Source organism: Spea bombifrons, chromosome 3 (genome assembly GCF_027358695.1).
Source record: "Spea bombifrons isolate aSpeBom1 chromosome 3, aSpeBom1.2.pri, whole genome shotgun sequence".
Lineage (NCBI taxonomy): Eukaryota > Metazoa > Chordata > Amphibia > Anura > Pelobatidae > Spea > Spea bombifrons.
The window spans coordinates 119442176-119459737 of NC_071089.1; the positions used below are offsets into that span (position 1 = coordinate 119442176).

The following is a 17562-nucleotide window of genomic DNA, read 5'->3' on the forward strand; positions in this document are numbered from 1 at the left end:
CACCATTTGGAACAAACATGCCATTACAAACAAACATACCCGACGCATCAACTGGATCCTGCGTGCCAAAAGCAACAGCAAACAATTTGCACCATCATTTGGGGCCAATCTTCCCAGAGGAGCAGACATTCGGAATAAAGCATGCCTTACAAACCACAGAAAAGAGACAAAAGGGTCTACCAAGTAAATGACATCAGGAGGGGGCAGATACTTGCCATTTATCCTAATCCCTTTTAGCTGGGTGAAACTTCTAACTTGTAAAGGCTGGAAAAACTGCCTAAGGTCAAAAAAAGCAATTTCCACAGAAAGGCTAAAACGCCAGAAAAAACGCCAAAACGCAGGTAAATGCAGTGGCAGTTTTCTTGGCGTTTTTCCTGGCGTTTTTCATCAAGAAAAAAATGCAGGACAAAAACCCAAGTGGAAACCTAGCCTTAGCTTAATGTTGGAAAGCTTTAAGGATTTTGCATTTCTGTCTTTCAATGTAATCATTAGCTCATTGGTGTTGCAAAGACAGTAATGAAAGTTTTCAGGAAAACATCCCACTCGTCCCTGGGTGGGCTTGAACCACCAACCTTTCGGTTAACAGCCGAACGCGCTAACCGATTGCGCCACAGAGACAACCACATGTGACTGTTTTCAGAGAAGCAGTGAGGATTATGACTTTAAACCTTCAGCATTCCAGAGGGCTTAGTGACCATAGCAGAAGAATTGACAGTTGTATCTCAACTGTTTATACATTATTTCATGATGGTGAGAACTTGTACTCCTAAATTGTCTTTACGAATCTTGAAGAAGAGATTTGGGAAAAAAAAGTCAGATATTCATGGTTTTTTATCATTTGGGAAGAAAGTGGCAAAAAGTTGGCACTTTCGAAGCTTGAAGAAGAGATTTGGAGAAAAAAAAGTCAGGAATTAATGTGTTTTTATCATTTGTGAAGAAAGTGCCACGAAAAGCAGAGTGGCGCAGCGGAAGCGTGCTGGGCCCATAACCCAGAGGTCGATGGATCGAAACCATCCTCTGCTAGATGTCATTTTTACATAGGGTTAATAACTTCTGTCATTGATGATATTGCATTAAAACAACATTCTCCCCTCGGACAAAACGCTATATGAGAAGCAGAGTGGCGCAGCGGAAGCGTGCTGGGCCCATAACCCAGAGGTCGATGGATCGAAACCATTCTCTGCTAATTTTGTTTTCATTATATCACTTTTCTGTTTAAGCACAACTGGCGTTGCATAAGATTATTTGGCACGTAGGGTTAACAACTTGTGTCATTTATGATATTTTATGAAAACGGCATTCTCCCCTTGCCAGCCACTATTTTGGTAACGGCTGCCCGAATTATTAACAACATGTAGTATTGTAGACGTGGCCTAAGTTAAAAAACAAAAAATTAATAATAATAATCTAAGCATTCCAAAATTGGCACTATGCCAAGAAGTTTTTCCTGTGTTTTTTCATGGAAGGATTGGCATGCTTTGTCTGGAAAATAACTTTCCACAAGTGGAATAAGAAGATTTAGCTTAATGTTGGAAAGCTTTAAAGATTTTGCATTTTTGTCTTTCAATGTAATCACTAGCTCATTGGTGTTGCAAAGACAGGAATGAAAGTTTTCAGGAAAACATCCCACTCGTCCCTGGGTGGGCTTGAACCACCAACCTTTCGGTTAACAGCCGAACGCGCTAACCGATTGCGCCACAGAGACAACCACATGTGACTGTTTTCAGAGAAGCAGTGAGGATTATGACTTTAAACCTTCAGCATTCCAGAGGGCTTAGTGACCATAGCAGAAGAATTGACAGTTGTATCTCAACTGTTTATACATTATTTCATGATGGTGAGAACTTGTACTCCTAAATTGTCTTTACGAATCTTGAAGAAGAGATTTGGGAAAAAAAAGTCAGGAATTAATGTGTTTTATCATTTGTGAAGAAAGTACCACGAAAAGCAGAGTGGCGCAGCGGAAGCGTGCTGGGCCCATAACCCAGAGGTCGATGGATCGAAACCATCCTCTGCTAGATGTCGTTTTCACATAGGGTTACTAACTTCTGTCATTGATGATATTGCATAAAAACAGCATTTTCCCCTCGGACAAAAGCTGTATAGAAAGCAGAGTGGCGCAGCGGAAGCGTGCTGGGCCCGGAGGTCGATGGATCGAAACCATCCTCTGCTAGATGTCATATTTACATAGGGTTAATAACTTCTGTCATTGATGATATTGCATAAAAACAGCATTCTCCCCTCGGACAAACAGCTGTACAGAAAGCTGAGTGGTGCAGCGGAAGCGTGCTGTGCTCATAACCCAGAGGTCGATGGATCGAAACCATTCTCTGCTAGATGTCATTTTTACATAGGGTTAATAACTTCTGTCATTGATGATATTGCATTAAAACAGCATTCTTCCCTCGGACAAACAGCTATATGAAAAGCAGAGTGGCGCAGCGGAAGCGTGCTGGGCCCATAACCCAGAGGTCGATGGATCGAAACCATCCTCTGCTAATTTTCTTTTCATTATGTCACTTTTCTGTTTAAGCACAACTGGCGTTGCATAAGATTAATTGGTACGTAGGGTTAACAACTTGTGTCATTTATGATATTGTATGAAAACGGCATTCTCCCCTTGCCAGCCACTATTTTGGTAACGGCTGCCCGAATTATTAACAACATGTAGTATTGTAGACGTGGCCTAAGTTAAAAAACAAAAAATTAATAATAATAATCTAAGCATTCCAAAATTGGCACTATGCCAAGAAGTTTTTCCTGTGTTTTTCCATGGAAGGATTGGCATGCTTTGTCTGGAAAATAACTTTCCACAAGTGGAATAAGAAGATTTAGGCTAGGTTTCCACTTGTTTTTTTTTTGCTAAAAACGCCCATAAAAACGCCAATAGCGCCACCTGGCGTTTTTTTAGTGAAAAACGGCTGCAGCCAGATGTTAGCTGTTCTTCAATAGGAAATCGCAAAATGCCATTTCCACTTGGCCTTTTTCTGTTTGGCGTTTTTTCAGTCCTCTTTGGCGTTTGTCTGCTTTTTTGGGCTCTGTGGCAGTTTTTCAAAATCGCAGCATGTTGACACTCTGGCGTTTTTTGCAAGGAAATCTTGGCGTTTTTCTCCAATAGAAGTCTATGGGAGAGAAAAAAACGCCATGAAAAAGCCATGTGGGTTTATTGCCTTGGCGTTTTTTATGACGTTTTTTCCACAGTTACAATGCAGAGGATGGACCCAGTATCTGTGTGTCCTACGAGAAATAGGCTGAAAACAAACAGTTTCACACAAAACAAAGTCCTGGACTGGTTCATATTGAATTTTACACCATTTGGAACAAACATGCCATTACAAACAAACATACCCGACGCATCAACTGGATCCTGCGTGCCAAAAGCAACAGCAAACAATTTGCACCATCATTTGGGGCCAATCTTCCCAGAGGAGCAGACATTCGGAATAAAGCATGCCTTACAAACCACAGAAAAGAGACAAAAGGGTCTACCAAGTAAATGACATCAGGAGGGGGCAGATACTTGCCATTTATCCTAATCCCTTTTAGCTGGGTGAAACTTCTAACTTGTAAAGGCTGGAAAAACTGCCTAAGGTCAAAAAAAGCAATTTCCACAGAAAGGCTAAAACGCCAGAAAAAACGCCAAAACGCAGGTAAATGCAGTGGCAGTTTTCTTGGCGTTTTTCCTGGCGTTTTTCATCAAGAAAAAAATGCAGGACAAAAACCCAAGTGGAAACCTAGCCTTAGCTTAATGTTGGAAAGCTTTAAGGATTTTGCATTTCTGTCTTTCAATGTAATCATTAGCTCATTGGTGTTGCAAAGACAGGAATGAAAGTTTTCAGGAAAACATCCCACGCGTCCCTGGGTGGGCTTGAACCACCAACCTTTCGGTTAACAGCCGAACGCGCTAACCGATTGCGCCACAGAGACAACCACATGTGACTGTTTTCAGAGAAGCAGTGAGGATTATGACTTTAAACCTTCAGCATTCCAGAGGGCTTAGTGACCATAGCAGAAGAATTGACAGTTGTATCTCAACTGTTTATACATTATTTCATGATGGTGAGAACTTGTACTCCTAAATTGTCTTTACGAATCTTGAAGAAGAGATTTGGGAAAAAAAAGTCAGATATTCATGGTTTTTTATCATTTGGGAAGAAAGTGGCAAAAAGTTGGCACTTTCGAAGCTTGAAGAAGAGATTTGGAGAAAAAAAAGTCAGGAATTAATGTGTTTTTATCATTTGTGAAGAAAGTGCCACGAAAAGCAGAGTGGCGCAGCGGAAGCGTGCTGGGCCCATAACCCAGAGGTCGATGGATCGAAACCATCCTCTGCTAGATGTCATTTTTACATAGGGTTAATAACTTCTGTCATTGATGATATTGCATTAAAACAACATTCTCCCCTCGGACAAAACACTATATGAGAAGCAGAGTGGCGCAGCGGAAGCGTGCTGGGCCCATAACCCAGGGGTCGATGGATCGAAACCATCCTCTGCTAATTTTGTTTTCATTATATCACTTTTCTGTTTAAGCACAACTGGCGTTGAATAAGATTATTTGGCACGTAGGGTTAACAACTTGTGTCATTTATGATATTTTATGAAAACGGCATTCTCCCCTTGCCAGCCACTATTTTGGTAACGGCTGCCCGAATTATTAACAACATGTAGTATTGTAGACGTGGCCTAAGTTAAAAAACAAAAAATTAATAATAATAATCTAAGCATTCCAAAATTGGCACTATGCCAAGAAGTTTTTCCTGTGTTTTTTCATGGAAGGATTGGCATGCTTTGTCTGGAAAATAACTTTCCACAAGTGGAATAAGAAGATTTAGCTTAATGTTGGAAAGCTTTAAAGATTTTGCATTTTTGTCTTTCAATGTAATCACTAGCTCATTGGTGTTGCAAAGACAGGAATGAAAGTTTTCAGGAAAACATCCCACTCGTCCCTGGGTGGGCTTGAACCACCAACCTTTCGGTTAACAGCCGAACGCGCTAACCGATTGCGCCACAGAGACAACCACATGTGACTGTTTTCAGAGAAGCAGTGAGGATTATGACTTTAAACCTTCAGCATTCCAGAGGGCTTAGTGACCATAGCAGAAGAATTGACAGTTGTATCTCAACTGTTTATACATTATTTCATGATGGTGAGAACTTGTACTCCTAAATTGTCTTTACGAATCTTGAAGAAGAGATTTGGGAAAAAAAAGTCAGGAATTAATGTGTTTTATCATTTGTGAAGAAAGTACCACAAAAAGCAGAGTGGCGCAGCGGAAGCGTGCTGGGCCCATAACCCAGAGGTCGATGGATCGAAACCATCCTCTGCTAGATGTCGTTTTCACATAGGGTTACTAACTTCTGTCATTGATGATATTGCATAAAAACAGCATTTTCCCCTCGGACAAAAGCTGTATAGAAAGCAGAGTGGCGCAGCGGAAGCGTGCTGGGCCCGGAGGTCGATGGATCGAAACCATCCTCTGCTAGATGTCATATTTACATAGGGTTAATAACTTCTGTCATTGATGATATTGCATGAAAACAGCATTCTCCCCTCGGACAAACAGCTGTACAGAAAGCTGAGTGGTGCAGCGGAAGCGTGCTGTGCCCATAACCCAGAGGTCGATGGATCGAAACCATTCTCTGCTAGATGTCATTTTTACATAGGGTTAATAACTTCTGTCATTGATGATATTGCATTAAAACAGCATTCTTCCCTCGGACAAACAACTATATGAAAAGCAGAGTGGCGCAGCGGAAGCGTGCTGGGCCCATAACCCAGAGGTCGATGGATCGAAACCATCCTCTGCTAATTTTCTTTTCATTATGTCACTTTTCTGTTTAAGCACAACTGGCGTTGCATAAGATTAATTGGTACGTAGGGTTAACAACTTGTGTCATTTATGATATTGTATGAAAACGGCATTCTCCCCTTGCCAGCCACTATTTTGGTAACGGCTGCCCGAATTATTAACAACATGTAGTATTGTAGACGTGGCCTAAGTTAAAAAACAAAAAATTAATAATAATAATCTAAGCATTCCAAAATTGGCACTATGCCAAGAAGTTTTTCCTGTGTTTTTCCATGGAAGGATTGGCATGCTTTGTCTGGAAAATAACTTTCCACAAGTGGAATAAGAAGATTTAGGCTAGGTTTCCACTTGGTTTTTTTTTGCTAAAAACGCCCATAAAAACGCCAATAGCGCCACCTGGCGTTTTTTTAGTGAAAAACGGCTGCAGCCAGATGTTAGCTGTTCTTCAATAGGAAATCGCAAAATGCCATTTCCACTTGGCCTTTTTCTGTTTGGCGTTTTTTCAGTCCTCTTTGGCGTTTGCTTTTTTGGGCTCTGTGGCAGTTTTTCAAAATCGCAGCATGTTGACACTCTGGCGTTTTTTGCAAGGAAATCTTGGCGTTTTTCTCCAATAGAAGTCTATGGGAGAGAAAAAACGCCATGAAAAAGCCATGTGGGTTTATTGCCTTGGCGTTTTTTATGACGTTTTTTCCACAGTTACAATGCAGAGGATGGACCCAGTATCTGTGTGTCCTACGAGAAATAGGCTGAAAACAAACAGTTTCACACAAAACAAAGTCCTGGACTGGTTCATATTGAATTTTACACCATTTGGAACAAACATGCCATTACAAACAAACATACCTGACGCATCAACTGGATCCTGCGTGCCAAAAGCAACAGCAAACAATTTGCACCATCATTTGGGGCCAATCTTCCCAGAGGAGCAGACATTCGGAATAAAGCATGCCTTACAAACCACAGAAAAGAGACAAAAGGGTCTACCAAGTAAATGACATCAGGAGGGGGCAGATACTTGCCATTTATCCTAATCCCTTTTAGCTGGGTGAAACTTCTAACTTGTAAAGGCTGGAAAAACTGCCTAAGGTCAAAAAAAGCAATTTCCACAGAAAGGCTAAAACGCCAGAAAAAACGCCAAAACGCAGGTAAATGCAGTGGCAGTTTTCTTGGCGTTTTTCCTGGCGTTTTTCATCAAGAAAAAAACGCAGGACAAAAACCCAAGTGGAAACCTAGCCTTAGCTTAATGTTGGAAAGCTTTAAGGATTTTGCATTTCTGTCTTTCAATGTAATCATTAGCTCATTGGTGTTGCAAAGACAGGAACGAAAGTTTTCAGGAAAACATCCCACTCGTCCCTGGGTGGGCTTGAACCACCAACCTTTCGGTTAACAGCCGAACGCGCTAACCAATTGCGCCACAGAGACAACCACATGTGACTGTTTTCAGAGAAGCAGTGAGGATTATGACTTTAAACCTTCAGCATTCCAGAGGGCTTAGTGACCATAGCAGAAGAATTGACAGTTGTATCTCAACTGTTTATACATTATTTCATGATGGTGAGAACTTGTACTCCTAAATTGTCTTTACGAATCTTGAAGAAGAGATTTGGGAAAAAAAAGTCAGATATTCATGGTTTTTTATCATTTGGGAAGAAAGTGGCAAAAAGTTGGCACTTTCGAAGCTTGAAGAAGAGATTTGGAGAAAAAAAAGTCAGGAATTAATGTGTTTTTATCATTTGTGAAGAAAGTGCCACGAAAAGCAGAGTGGCGCAGCGGAAGCGTGCTGGGCCCATAACCCAGAGGTCGATGGATCGAAACCATCCTCTGCTAGATGTCATTTTTACATAGGGTTAATAACTGCTGTCATTGATGATATTGCATTAAAACAACATTCTCCCCTCGGACAAAACGCTATACGAGAAGCAGAGTGGCGCAGCGGAAGCGTGCTGGGCCCATAACCCAGAGGTCGATGGATCGAAACCACCCTCTGCTAATTTTGTTTTCATTATATCACTTTTCTGTTTAAGCACAACTGGCGTTGCATAAGATTATTTGGCACGTAGGGTTAACAACTTGTGTCATTTATGATATTTTATGAAAACGGCATTCTCCCCTTGCCAGCCACTATTTTGGTAACGGCTGCCCGAATTATTAACAACATGTAGTATTGTAGACGTGGCCTAAGTTAAAAAACAAAAAATTAATAATAATAATCTAAGCATTCCAAAATTGGCACTATGCCAAGAAGTTTTTCCTGTGTTTTTTCCTGTGTTTTTTCATGGAAGGATTGGCATGCTTTGTCTGGAAAATAACTTTCCACAAGTGGAATAAGAAGATTTAGCTTAATGTTGGAAAGCTTTAAAGATTTTGCATTTTTGTCTTTCAATGTAATCACTAGCTCATTGGTGTTGCAAAGACAGGAATGAAAGTTTTCAGGAAAACATCCCACTCGTCCCTGGGTGGGCTTGAACCACCAACCTTTCGGTTAACAGCCGAACGCGCTAACCGATTGCGCCACAGAGACAACCACATGTGACTGTTTTCAGAGAAGCAGTGAGGATTATGACTTTAAACCTTCAGCATTCCAGAGGGCTTAGTGACCATAGCAGAAGAATTGACAGTTGTATCTCAACTGTTTATACATTATTTCATGATGGTGAGAACTTGTACTCCTAAATTGTCTTTACGAATCTTGAAGAAGAGATTTGGGAAAAAAAAGTCAGGAATTAATGTGTTTTATCATTTGTGAAGAAAGTACCACGAAAAGCAGAGTGGCGCAGCGGAAGCGTGCTTGGCCCATAACCCTGAGGTCGATGGATCGAAACCATCCTCTGCTAGATGTCGTTTTCACATAGGGTTAATAACTTCTGTCATTGATGATATTGCATAAAAACAGCATTCTCCCCTCGGACAAACAGCTGTATAGAAAGCAGAGTGGCGCAGCGGAAGCGTGCTGGGCCCGGAGGTCGATGGATCGAAACCATCCTCTGCTAGATGTCATTTTTACATAGGGTTAATAACTTCTGTCATTGATGATATTGCATGAAAACAGCATTCTCCCCTCGGACAAACAGCTGTACAGAAAGCAGAGTGGCGCAGCGGAAGCGTGCTGGGCCCATGACCCAGATGTCGATGGATCGAAACCATCCTCTGCTAGATGTCATTTTTACATAGGGTTAATAACTTCTGTCATTGATGATATTGCATGAAAACAGCATTCTCCCCTCGGACAAACAGCTGTACAGAAAGCTGAGTGGTGCAGCGGAAGCGTGCTGTGCCCATAACCCAGAGGTCGATGGATCGAAACCATTCTCTGCTAGATGTCATTTTTACATAGGGTTAATAACTTCTGTCATTGATGATATTGCATTAAAACAGCATTCTTCCCTCGGACAAACAGCTATATGAAAAGCAGAGTGGCGCAGCGGAAGCGTGCTGGGCCCATAACCCAGAGGTCGATGGATCGAAACCATCCTCTGCTAATTTTCTTTTCATTATGTCACTTTTCTGTTTAAGCACAACTGGCGTTGCATAAGATTAATTGGTACGTAGGGTTAACAACTTGTGTCATTTATGATATTGTATGAAAACGGCATTCTCCCCTTGCCAGCCACTATTTTGGTAACGGCTGCCCGAATTATTAACAACATGTAGTATTGTAGACGTGGCCTAAGTTAAAAAACAAAAAATTAATAATAATAATCTAAGCATTCCAAAATTGGCACTATGCCAAGAAGTTTTTCCTGTGTTTTTCCATGGAAGGATTGGCATGCTTTGTCTGGAAAATAACTTTCCACAAGTGGAATAAGAAGATTTAGGCTAGGTTTCCACTTGGTTTTTTTTTTGCTAAAAACGCCCATAAAAACGCCAATAGCGCCACCTGGCGTTTTTTTAGTGAAAAACGGCTGCAGCCAGATGTTAGCTGTTCTTCAATAGGAAATCGCAAAATGCCATTTCCACTTGGCCTTTTTCTGTTTGGCGTTTTTTCAGTCCTCTTTGGCGTTTGTCTGCTTTTTTGGGCTCTGTGGCAGTTTTTCAAAATCGCAGCATGTTGACACTCTGGCGTTTTTTGCAAGGAAATCTTGGCGTTTTTCTCCAATAGAAGTCTATGGGAGAGAAAAAACGCCATGAAAAAGCCATGTGGGTTTATTGCCTTGGCGTTTTTTATGACGTTTTTTCCACAGTTACAATGCAGAGGATGGACCCAGTATCTGTGTGTCCTACGAGAAATAGGCTGAAAACAAACAGTTTCACACAAAACAAAGTCCTGGACTGGTTCATATTGAATTTTACACCATTTGGAACAAACATGCCATTACAAACAAACATACCCGACGCATCAACTGGATCCTGCGTGCCAAAAGCAACAGCAAACAATTTGCACCATCATTTGGGGCCAATCTTCCCAGAGGAGCAGACATTCGGAATAAAGCATGCCTTACAAACCACAGAAAAGAGACAAAAGGGTCTACCAAGTAAATGACATCAGGAGGGGGCAGATACTTGCCATTTATCCTAATCCCTTTTAGCTGGGTGAAACTTCTAACTTGTAAAGGCTGGAAAAACTGCCTAAGGTCAAAAAAAGCAATTTCCACAGAAAGGCTAAAACGCCAGAAAAAACGCCAAAACGCAGGTAAATGCAGTGGCAGTTTTCTTGGCGTTTTTCCTGGCGTTTTTCATCAAGAAAAAAATGCAGGACAAAAACCCAAGTGGAAACCTAGCCTTAGCTTAATGTTGGAAAGCTTTAAGGATTTTGCATTTCTGTCTTTCAATGCAATCATTAGCTCATTGGTGTTGCAAAGACAGGAACGAAAGTTTTCAGGAAAACATCCCACTCGTCCCTGGGTGGGCTTGAACCACCAACCTTTCGGTTAACAGCCGAACGCGCTAACCGATTGCGCCACAGAGACAACCACATGTGACTGTTTTCAGAGAAGCAGTGAGGATTATGACTTTAAACCTTCAGCATTCCAGAGGGCTTAGTGACCATAGCAGAAGAATTGACAGTTGTATCTCAACTGTTTATACATTATTTCATGATGGTGAGAACTTGTACTCCTAAATTGTCTTTACGAATCTTGAAGAAGAGATTTGGGAAAAAAAAGTCAGATATTCATGGTTTTTTATCATTTGGGAAGAAAGTGGCAAAAAGTTGGCACTTTCGAAGCTTGAAGAAGAGATTTGGAGAAAAAAAAGTCAGGAATTAATGTGTTTTTATCATTTGTGAAGAAAGTGCCACGAAAAGCAGAGTGGCGCAGCGGAAGCGTGCTGGGCCCATGACCCAGAGGTCGATGGATCGAAACCTTCCTCTGCTAGATGTCATTTTTACATAGGGTTAATAACTTCTGTCATTGATGATATTGCATTAAAACAACATTCTCCCCTCGGACAAAACGCTATATGAGAAGCAGAGTGGCGCAGCGGAAGCGTGCTGGGCCCATAACCCAGAGGTCGATGGATCGAAACCATCCTCTGCTAATTTTGTTTTCATTATATCACTTTTCTGTTTAAGCACAACTGGCGTTGCATAAGATTATTTGGCACGTAGGGTTAACAACTTGTGTCATTTATGATATTTTATGAAAACGGCATTCTCCCCTTGCCAGCCACTATTTTGGTAACGGCTGCCCGAATTATTAACAACATGTAGTATTGTAGACGTGGCCTAAGTTAAAAAACAAAAAATTAATAATAATAATCTAAGCATTCCAAAATTGGCACTATGCCAAGAAGTTTTTCCTGTGTTTTTTCCTGTGTTTTTTTCATGGAAGGATTGGCATGCTTTGTCTGGAAAATAACTTTCCACAAGTGGAATAAGAAGATTTAGCTTAATGTTGGAAAGCTTTAAAGATTTTGCATTTTTGTCTTTCAATGTAATCACTAGCTCATTGGTGTTGCAAAGACAGGAATGAAAGTTTTCAGGAAAACATCCCACTCGTCCCTGGGTGGGCTTGAACCACCAACCTTTCGGTTAACAGCCGAACGCGCTAACCGATTGCGCCACAGAGACAACCACATGTGACTGTTTTCAGAGAAGCAGTGAGGATTATGACTTTAAACCTTCAGCATTCCAGAGGGCTTAGTGACCATAGCAGAAGAATTGACAGTTGTATCTCAACTGTTTATACATTATTTCATGATGGTGAGAACTTGTACTCCTAAATTGTCTTTACGAATCTTGAAGAAGAGATTTGGGAAAAAAAAGTCAGGAATTAATGTGTTTTATCATTTGTGAAGAAAGTACCACGAAAAGCAGAGTGGCGCAGCGGAAGCGTGCTGGGTCCATAACCCAGAGGTCGATGGATCGAAACCATCCTCTGCTAGATGTCGTTTTCACATAGGGTTAATAACTTCTGTCATTGATGATATTGCATAAAAACAGCATTCTCCCCTCAGACAAAAGCTGTATAGAAAGCAGAGTGGCGCAGCGGAAGCGTGCTGGGCCCGGAGGTCGATGGATCGAAACCATCCTCTGCTAGATGTCATATTTACGTAGGGTTAATAACTTCTGTCATTGATGATATTGCATGAAAACAGCATTCTCCCCTCGGACAAACAGCTGTACAGAAAGCTGAGTGGTGCAGCGGAAGCGTGCTGTGCTCATAACCCAGAGGTCGATGGATCGAAACCATTCTCTGCTAGATGTCATTTTTACATAGGGTTAATAACTTCTGTCATTGATGATATTGCATTAAAACAGCATTCTTCCCTCGGACAAACAGCTATATGAAAAGCAGAGTGGCGCAGCGGAAGCGTGCTGGGCCCGTAACCCAGAGGTCGATGGATCGAAACCATCCTCTGCTAATTTTCTTTTCATTATGTCACTTTTCTGTTTAAGCACAACTGGCGTTGCATAAGATTAATTGGTACGTAGGGTTAACAACTTGTGTCATTTATGATATTGTATGAAAACGGCATTCTCCCCTTGCCAGCCACTATTTTGGTAACGGCTGCCCGAATTATTAACAACATGTAGTATTGTAGACGTGGCCTAAGTTAAAAAACAAAAAATTATTAATAATAATCTAAGCATTCCAAAATTGGCACTATGCCAAGAAGTTTTTCCTGTGTTTTTCCATGGAAGGATTGGCATGCTTTGTCTGGAAAATAACTTTCCACAAGTGGAATAAGAAGATTTAGGCTAGGTTTCCACTTGGTTTTTTTTTGCTAAAAACGCCCATAAAAACGCCAATAGCGCCACCTGGCATTTTTTTAGTGAAAAACGGCTGCAGCCAGATGTTAGCTGTTCTTCAATAGGAAATCGCAAAATGCCATTTCCACTTGGCCTTTTTCTGTTTGGCGTTTTTTCAGTCCTCTTTGGCGTTTGTCTGCTTTTTTGGGCTCTGTGGCAGTTTTTCAAAATCGCAGCATGTTGACACTCTGGCGTTTTTTGCAAGGAAATCTTGGCGTTTTTCTCCAATAGAAGTCTATGGGAGAGAAAAAAACGCCATGAAAAAGCCATGTGGGTTTATTGCCTTGGCGTTTTTTATGACGTTTTTTCCACAGTTACAATGCAGAGGATGGACCCAGTATCTGTGTGTCCTACGAGAAATAGGCTGAAAACAAACAGTTTCACACAAAACAAAGTCCTGGACTGGTTCATATTGAATTTTACACCATTTGGAACAAACATGCCATTACAAACAAACATACCCGACGCATCAACTGGATCCTGCGTGCCAAAAGCAACAGCAAACAATTTGCACCATCATTTGGGGCCAATCTTCCCAGAGGAGCAGACATTCGGAATAAAGCATGCCTTACAAACCACAGAAAAGAGACAAAAGGGTCTACCAAGTAAATGACATCAGGAGGGGGCAGATACTTGCCATTTATCCTAATCCCTTTTAGCTGGGTGAAACTTCTAACTTGTAAAGGCTGGAAAAACTGCCTAAGGTCAAAAAAAGCAATTTCCACAGAAAGGCTAAAACGCCAGAAAAAACGCCAAAACGCAGGTAAATGCAGTGGCAGTTTTCTTGGCGTTTTTCCTGGCGTTTTTCATCAAGAAAAAAACGCAGGACAAAAACCCAAGTGGAAACCTAGCCTTAGCTTAATGTTGGAAAGCTATAAGGATTTTGCATTTCTGTCTTTCAATGTAATCATTAGCTCATTGGTGTTGCAAAGACAGGAATGAAAGTTTTCAGGAAAACATCCCACTCGTCCCTGGGTGGGCTTGAACCACCAACCTTTCGGTGAACAGCCGAACGCGCTAACCGATTGCGCCACAGAGACAACCACATGTGACTGTTTTCAGAGAAGCAGTGAGGATTATGACTTTAAACCTTCAGCATTCCAGAGGGCTTAGTGACCATAGCAGAAGAATTGACAGTTGTATCTCAACTGTTTATACATTATTTCATGATGGTGAGAACTTGTACTCCTAAATTGTCTTTACGAATCTTGAAGAAGAGATTTGGGAAAAAAAAGTCAGATATTCATGGTTTTTTATCATTTGGGAAGAAAGTGGCAAAAAGTTGGCACTTTCGAAGCTTGAAGAAGAGATTTGGAGAAAAAAAAGTCAGGAATTAATGTGTTTTTATCATTTGTGAAGAAAGTGCCACGAAAAGCAGAGTGGCGCAGCGGAAGCGTGCTGGGCCCATAACCCAGAGGTCGATGGATCGAAACCATCCTCTGCTAGATGTCATTTTTACATAGGGTTAATAACTGCTGTCATTGATGATATTGCATTAAAACAACATTCTCCCCTCGGACAAAACGATATACGAGAAGCAGAGTGGCGCAGCGGAAGCGTGCTGGGCCCAGAGGTCGATGGATCGAAACCACCCTCTGCTAATTTTGTTTTCATTATATCACTTTTCTGTTTAAGCACAACTGGCGTTGCATAAGATTATTTGGCACGTAGGGTTAACAACTTGTGTCATTTATGATATTTTATGAAAACGGCATTCTCCCCTTGCCAGCCACTATTTTGGTAACGGCTGCCCGAATTATTAACAACATGTAGTATTGTAGACGTGGCCTAAGTTAAAAAACAAAAAATTAATAATAATAATCTAAGCATTCCAAAATTGGCACTATGCCAAGAAGTTTTTCCTGTGTTTTTTCCTGTGTTTTTTCATGGAAGGATTGGCATGCTTTGTCTGGAAAATAACTTTCCACAAGTGGAATAAGAAGATTTAGCTTAATGTTGGAAAGCTTTAAAGATTTTGCATTTTTGTCTTTCAATGTAATCACTAGCTCATTGGTGTTGCAAAGACAGGAATGAAAGTTTTCAGGAAAACATCCCACTCGTCCCTGGGTGGGCTTGAACCACCAACCTTTCGGTTAACAACCGAACGCGCTAACCGATTGCGCCACAGAGACAACCACATGTGACTGTTTTCAGAGAAGCAGTGAGGATTATGACTTTAAACCTTCAGCATTCCAGAGGGCTTAGTGACCATAGCAGAAGAATTGACAGTTGTATCTCAACTGTTTATACATTATTTCATGATGGTGAGAACTTGTACTCCTAAATTGTCTTTACGAATCTTGAAGAAGAGATTTGGGAAAAAAAAGTCAGGAATTAATGTGTTTTATCATTTGTGAAGAAAGTACCACGAAAAGCAGAGTGGCGCAGCGGAAGCGTGCTGGGCCCATAACCCAGAGGTCGATGGATCGAAACCATCCTCTGCTAGATGTCGTTTTTCACATAGGGTTAATAACTTCTGTCATTGATGATATTGCATAAAAACAGCATTCTCCCCTCGGACAAAAGCTGTATAGAAAGCAGAGTGGCGCAGCGGAAGCGTGCTGGGCTCGGAGGTCGATGGATCGAAACCATCCTCTGCTAGATGTCATTTTTACATAGGGTTAATAACTTCTGTCATTGATGATATTGCATGAAAACAGCATTCTCCCCTCGGACAAAAAGCTGTACAGAAAGCTGAGTGGTGCAGCGGAAGCGTGCTGTGCCCATAACCCAGAGGTCGATGGATCGAAACCATTCTCTGCTAGATGTCATTTTTACATAGGGTTAATAACTTCTGTCATTGATGATATTGCATTAAAACAGCATTCTTCCCTCGGACAAACAACTATATGAAAAGCAGAGTGGCGCAGCGGAAGCGTGCTGGGCCCATAACCCAGAGGTCGATGGATCGAAACCATCCTCTGCTAATTTTCTTTTCATTATGTCACTTTTCTGTTTAAGCACAACTGGCGTTGCATAAGATTAATTGGTACGTAGGGTTAACAACTTGTGTCATTTATGATATTGTATGAAAACGGCATTCTCCCCTTGCCAGCCACTATTTTGGTAACGGCTGCCCGAATTATTAACAACATGTAGTATTGTAGACATGGCCTAAGTTAAAAAACAAAAAATTAATAATAATAATCTAAGCATTCCAAAATTGGCACTATGCCAAGAAGTTTTTCCTGTGTTTTTCCATGGAAGGATTGGCATGTTTTGTCTGGAAAATAACTTTCCACAAGTGGAATAAGAAGATTTAGGCTAGGTTTCCACTTGGTTTTTTTTTGCTAAAAACGCCCATAAAAACGCCAATAGCGCCACCTGGCGTTTTTTTAGTGAAAAACGGCTGCAGCCAGATGTTAGCTGTTCTTCAATAGGAAATCGCAAAATGCCATTTCCACTTGGCCTTTTTCTGTTTGGCGTTTTTTCAGTCCTCTTTGGCGTTTGCTTTTTTGGGCTCTGTGGCAGTTTTTCAAAATCGCAGCATGTTGACACTCTGGCGTTTTTTGCAAGGAAATCTTGGCGTTTTTCTCCAATAGAAGTCTATGGGAGAGAAAAAACGCCATGAAAAAGCCATGTGGGTTTATTGCCTTGGCGTTTTTTATGACGTTTTTTCCACAGTTACAATGCAGAGGATGGACCCAGTATCTGTGTGTCCTACGAGAAATAGGCTGAAAACAAACAGTTTCACACAAAACAAAGTCCTGGACTGGTTCATATTGAATTTTACACCATTTGGAACAAACATGCCATTACAAACAAACATACCCGACGCATCAACTGGATCCTGCGTGCCAAAAGCAACAGCAAACAATTTGCACCATCATTTGGGGCCAATCTTCCCAGAGGAGCAGACATTCGGAATAAAGCATGCCTTACAAACCACAGAAAAGAGACAAAAGGGTCTACCAAGTAAATGACATCAGGAGGGGGCAGATACTTGCCATTTATCCTAATCCCTTTTAGCTGGGTGAAACTTCTAACTTGTAAAGGCTGGAAAAACTGCCTAAGGTCAAAAAAAGCAATTTCCACAGAAAGGCTAAAACGCCAGAAAAAACGCCAAAACGCAGGTAAATGCAGTGGCAGTTTTCTTGGCGTTTTTCCTGGCGTTTTTCATCAAGAAAAAAATGCAGGACAAAAACCCAAGTGGAAACCTAGCCTTAGCTTAATGTTGGAAAGCTTTAAGGATTTTGCATTTCTGTCTTTCAATGTAATCATTAGCTCATTGGTGTTGCAAAGACAGGAATGAAAGTTTTCAGGAAAACATCCCACTCGTCCCTGGGTGGGCTTGAACCACCAACCTTTCGGTTAACAGCCGAACGCGCTAACCGATTGCGCCACAGAGACAACCACATGTGACTGTTTTCAGAGAAGCAGTGAGGATTATGACTTTAAACCTTCAGCATTCCAGAGGGCTTAGTGACCATAGCAGAAGAATTGACAGTTGTATCTCAACTGTTTATACATTATTTCATGATGGTGAGAACTTGTACTCCTAAATTGTCTTTACGAATCTTGAAGAAGAGATTTGGGAAAAAAAAGTCAGATATTCATGGTTTTT

At 41.2% G+C, this 17562-nt stretch overlaps 10 non-coding genes across 10 annotated transcripts; 1 reads left to right on the plus strand and 9 right to left on the minus strand.

The window, feature by feature from the left end:
- Positions 1 to 544: 544 nt before the first annotated feature.
- On the minus strand, positions 545 to 618 carry TRNAN-GUU (transfer RNA asparagine (anticodon GUU)). The gene has a single exon. It is a non-coding gene; the product is annotated as a tRNA-Asn (tRNA).
- A 1013-nt stretch (positions 619 to 1631) lies between these two features.
- Positions 1632 to 1705, minus strand: TRNAN-GUU (transfer RNA asparagine (anticodon GUU)). Its single transcript has one exon. It is a non-coding gene; the product is annotated as a tRNA-Asn (tRNA).
- Positions 1706 to 3853: 2148 nt separating this feature from the next.
- Positions 3854 to 3927, minus strand: TRNAN-GUU (transfer RNA asparagine (anticodon GUU)). Its single transcript has one exon. It is a non-coding gene; the product is annotated as a tRNA-Asn (tRNA).
- A 1013-nt stretch (positions 3928 to 4940) lies between these two features.
- On the minus strand, positions 4941 to 5014 carry TRNAN-GUU (transfer RNA asparagine (anticodon GUU)). Its single transcript has one exon. It is a non-coding gene; the product is annotated as a tRNA-Asn (tRNA).
- Positions 5015 to 7157: 2143 nt separating this feature from the next.
- On the minus strand, positions 7158 to 7231 carry TRNAN-GUU (transfer RNA asparagine (anticodon GUU)). Its single transcript has one exon. It is a non-coding gene; the product is annotated as a tRNA-Asn (tRNA).
- Positions 7232 to 8256: 1025 nt separating this feature from the next.
- TRNAN-GUU (transfer RNA asparagine (anticodon GUU)) lies at positions 8257 to 8330 on the minus strand. Its single transcript has one exon. It is a non-coding gene; the product is annotated as a tRNA-Asn (tRNA).
- Positions 8331 to 10642: 2312 nt separating this feature from the next.
- Positions 10643 to 10716, minus strand: TRNAN-GUU (transfer RNA asparagine (anticodon GUU)). Its single transcript has one exon. It is a non-coding gene; the product is annotated as a tRNA-Asn (tRNA).
- Positions 10717 to 11742: 1026 nt separating this feature from the next.
- TRNAN-GUU (transfer RNA asparagine (anticodon GUU)) lies at positions 11743 to 11816 on the minus strand. Its single transcript has one exon. It is a non-coding gene; the product is annotated as a tRNA-Asn (tRNA).
- A 722-nt stretch (positions 11817 to 12538) lies between these two features.
- TRNAT-CGU (transfer RNA threonine (anticodon CGU)) lies at positions 12539 to 12610 on the plus strand. Its single transcript has one exon. It is a non-coding gene; the product is annotated as a tRNA-Thr (tRNA).
- A 4664-nt stretch (positions 12611 to 17274) lies between these two features.
- TRNAN-GUU (transfer RNA asparagine (anticodon GUU)) lies at positions 17275 to 17348 on the minus strand. The gene has a single exon. It is a non-coding gene; the product is annotated as a tRNA-Asn (tRNA).
- Between the last annotated feature and the right edge of the window lie 214 nt (positions 17349 to 17562).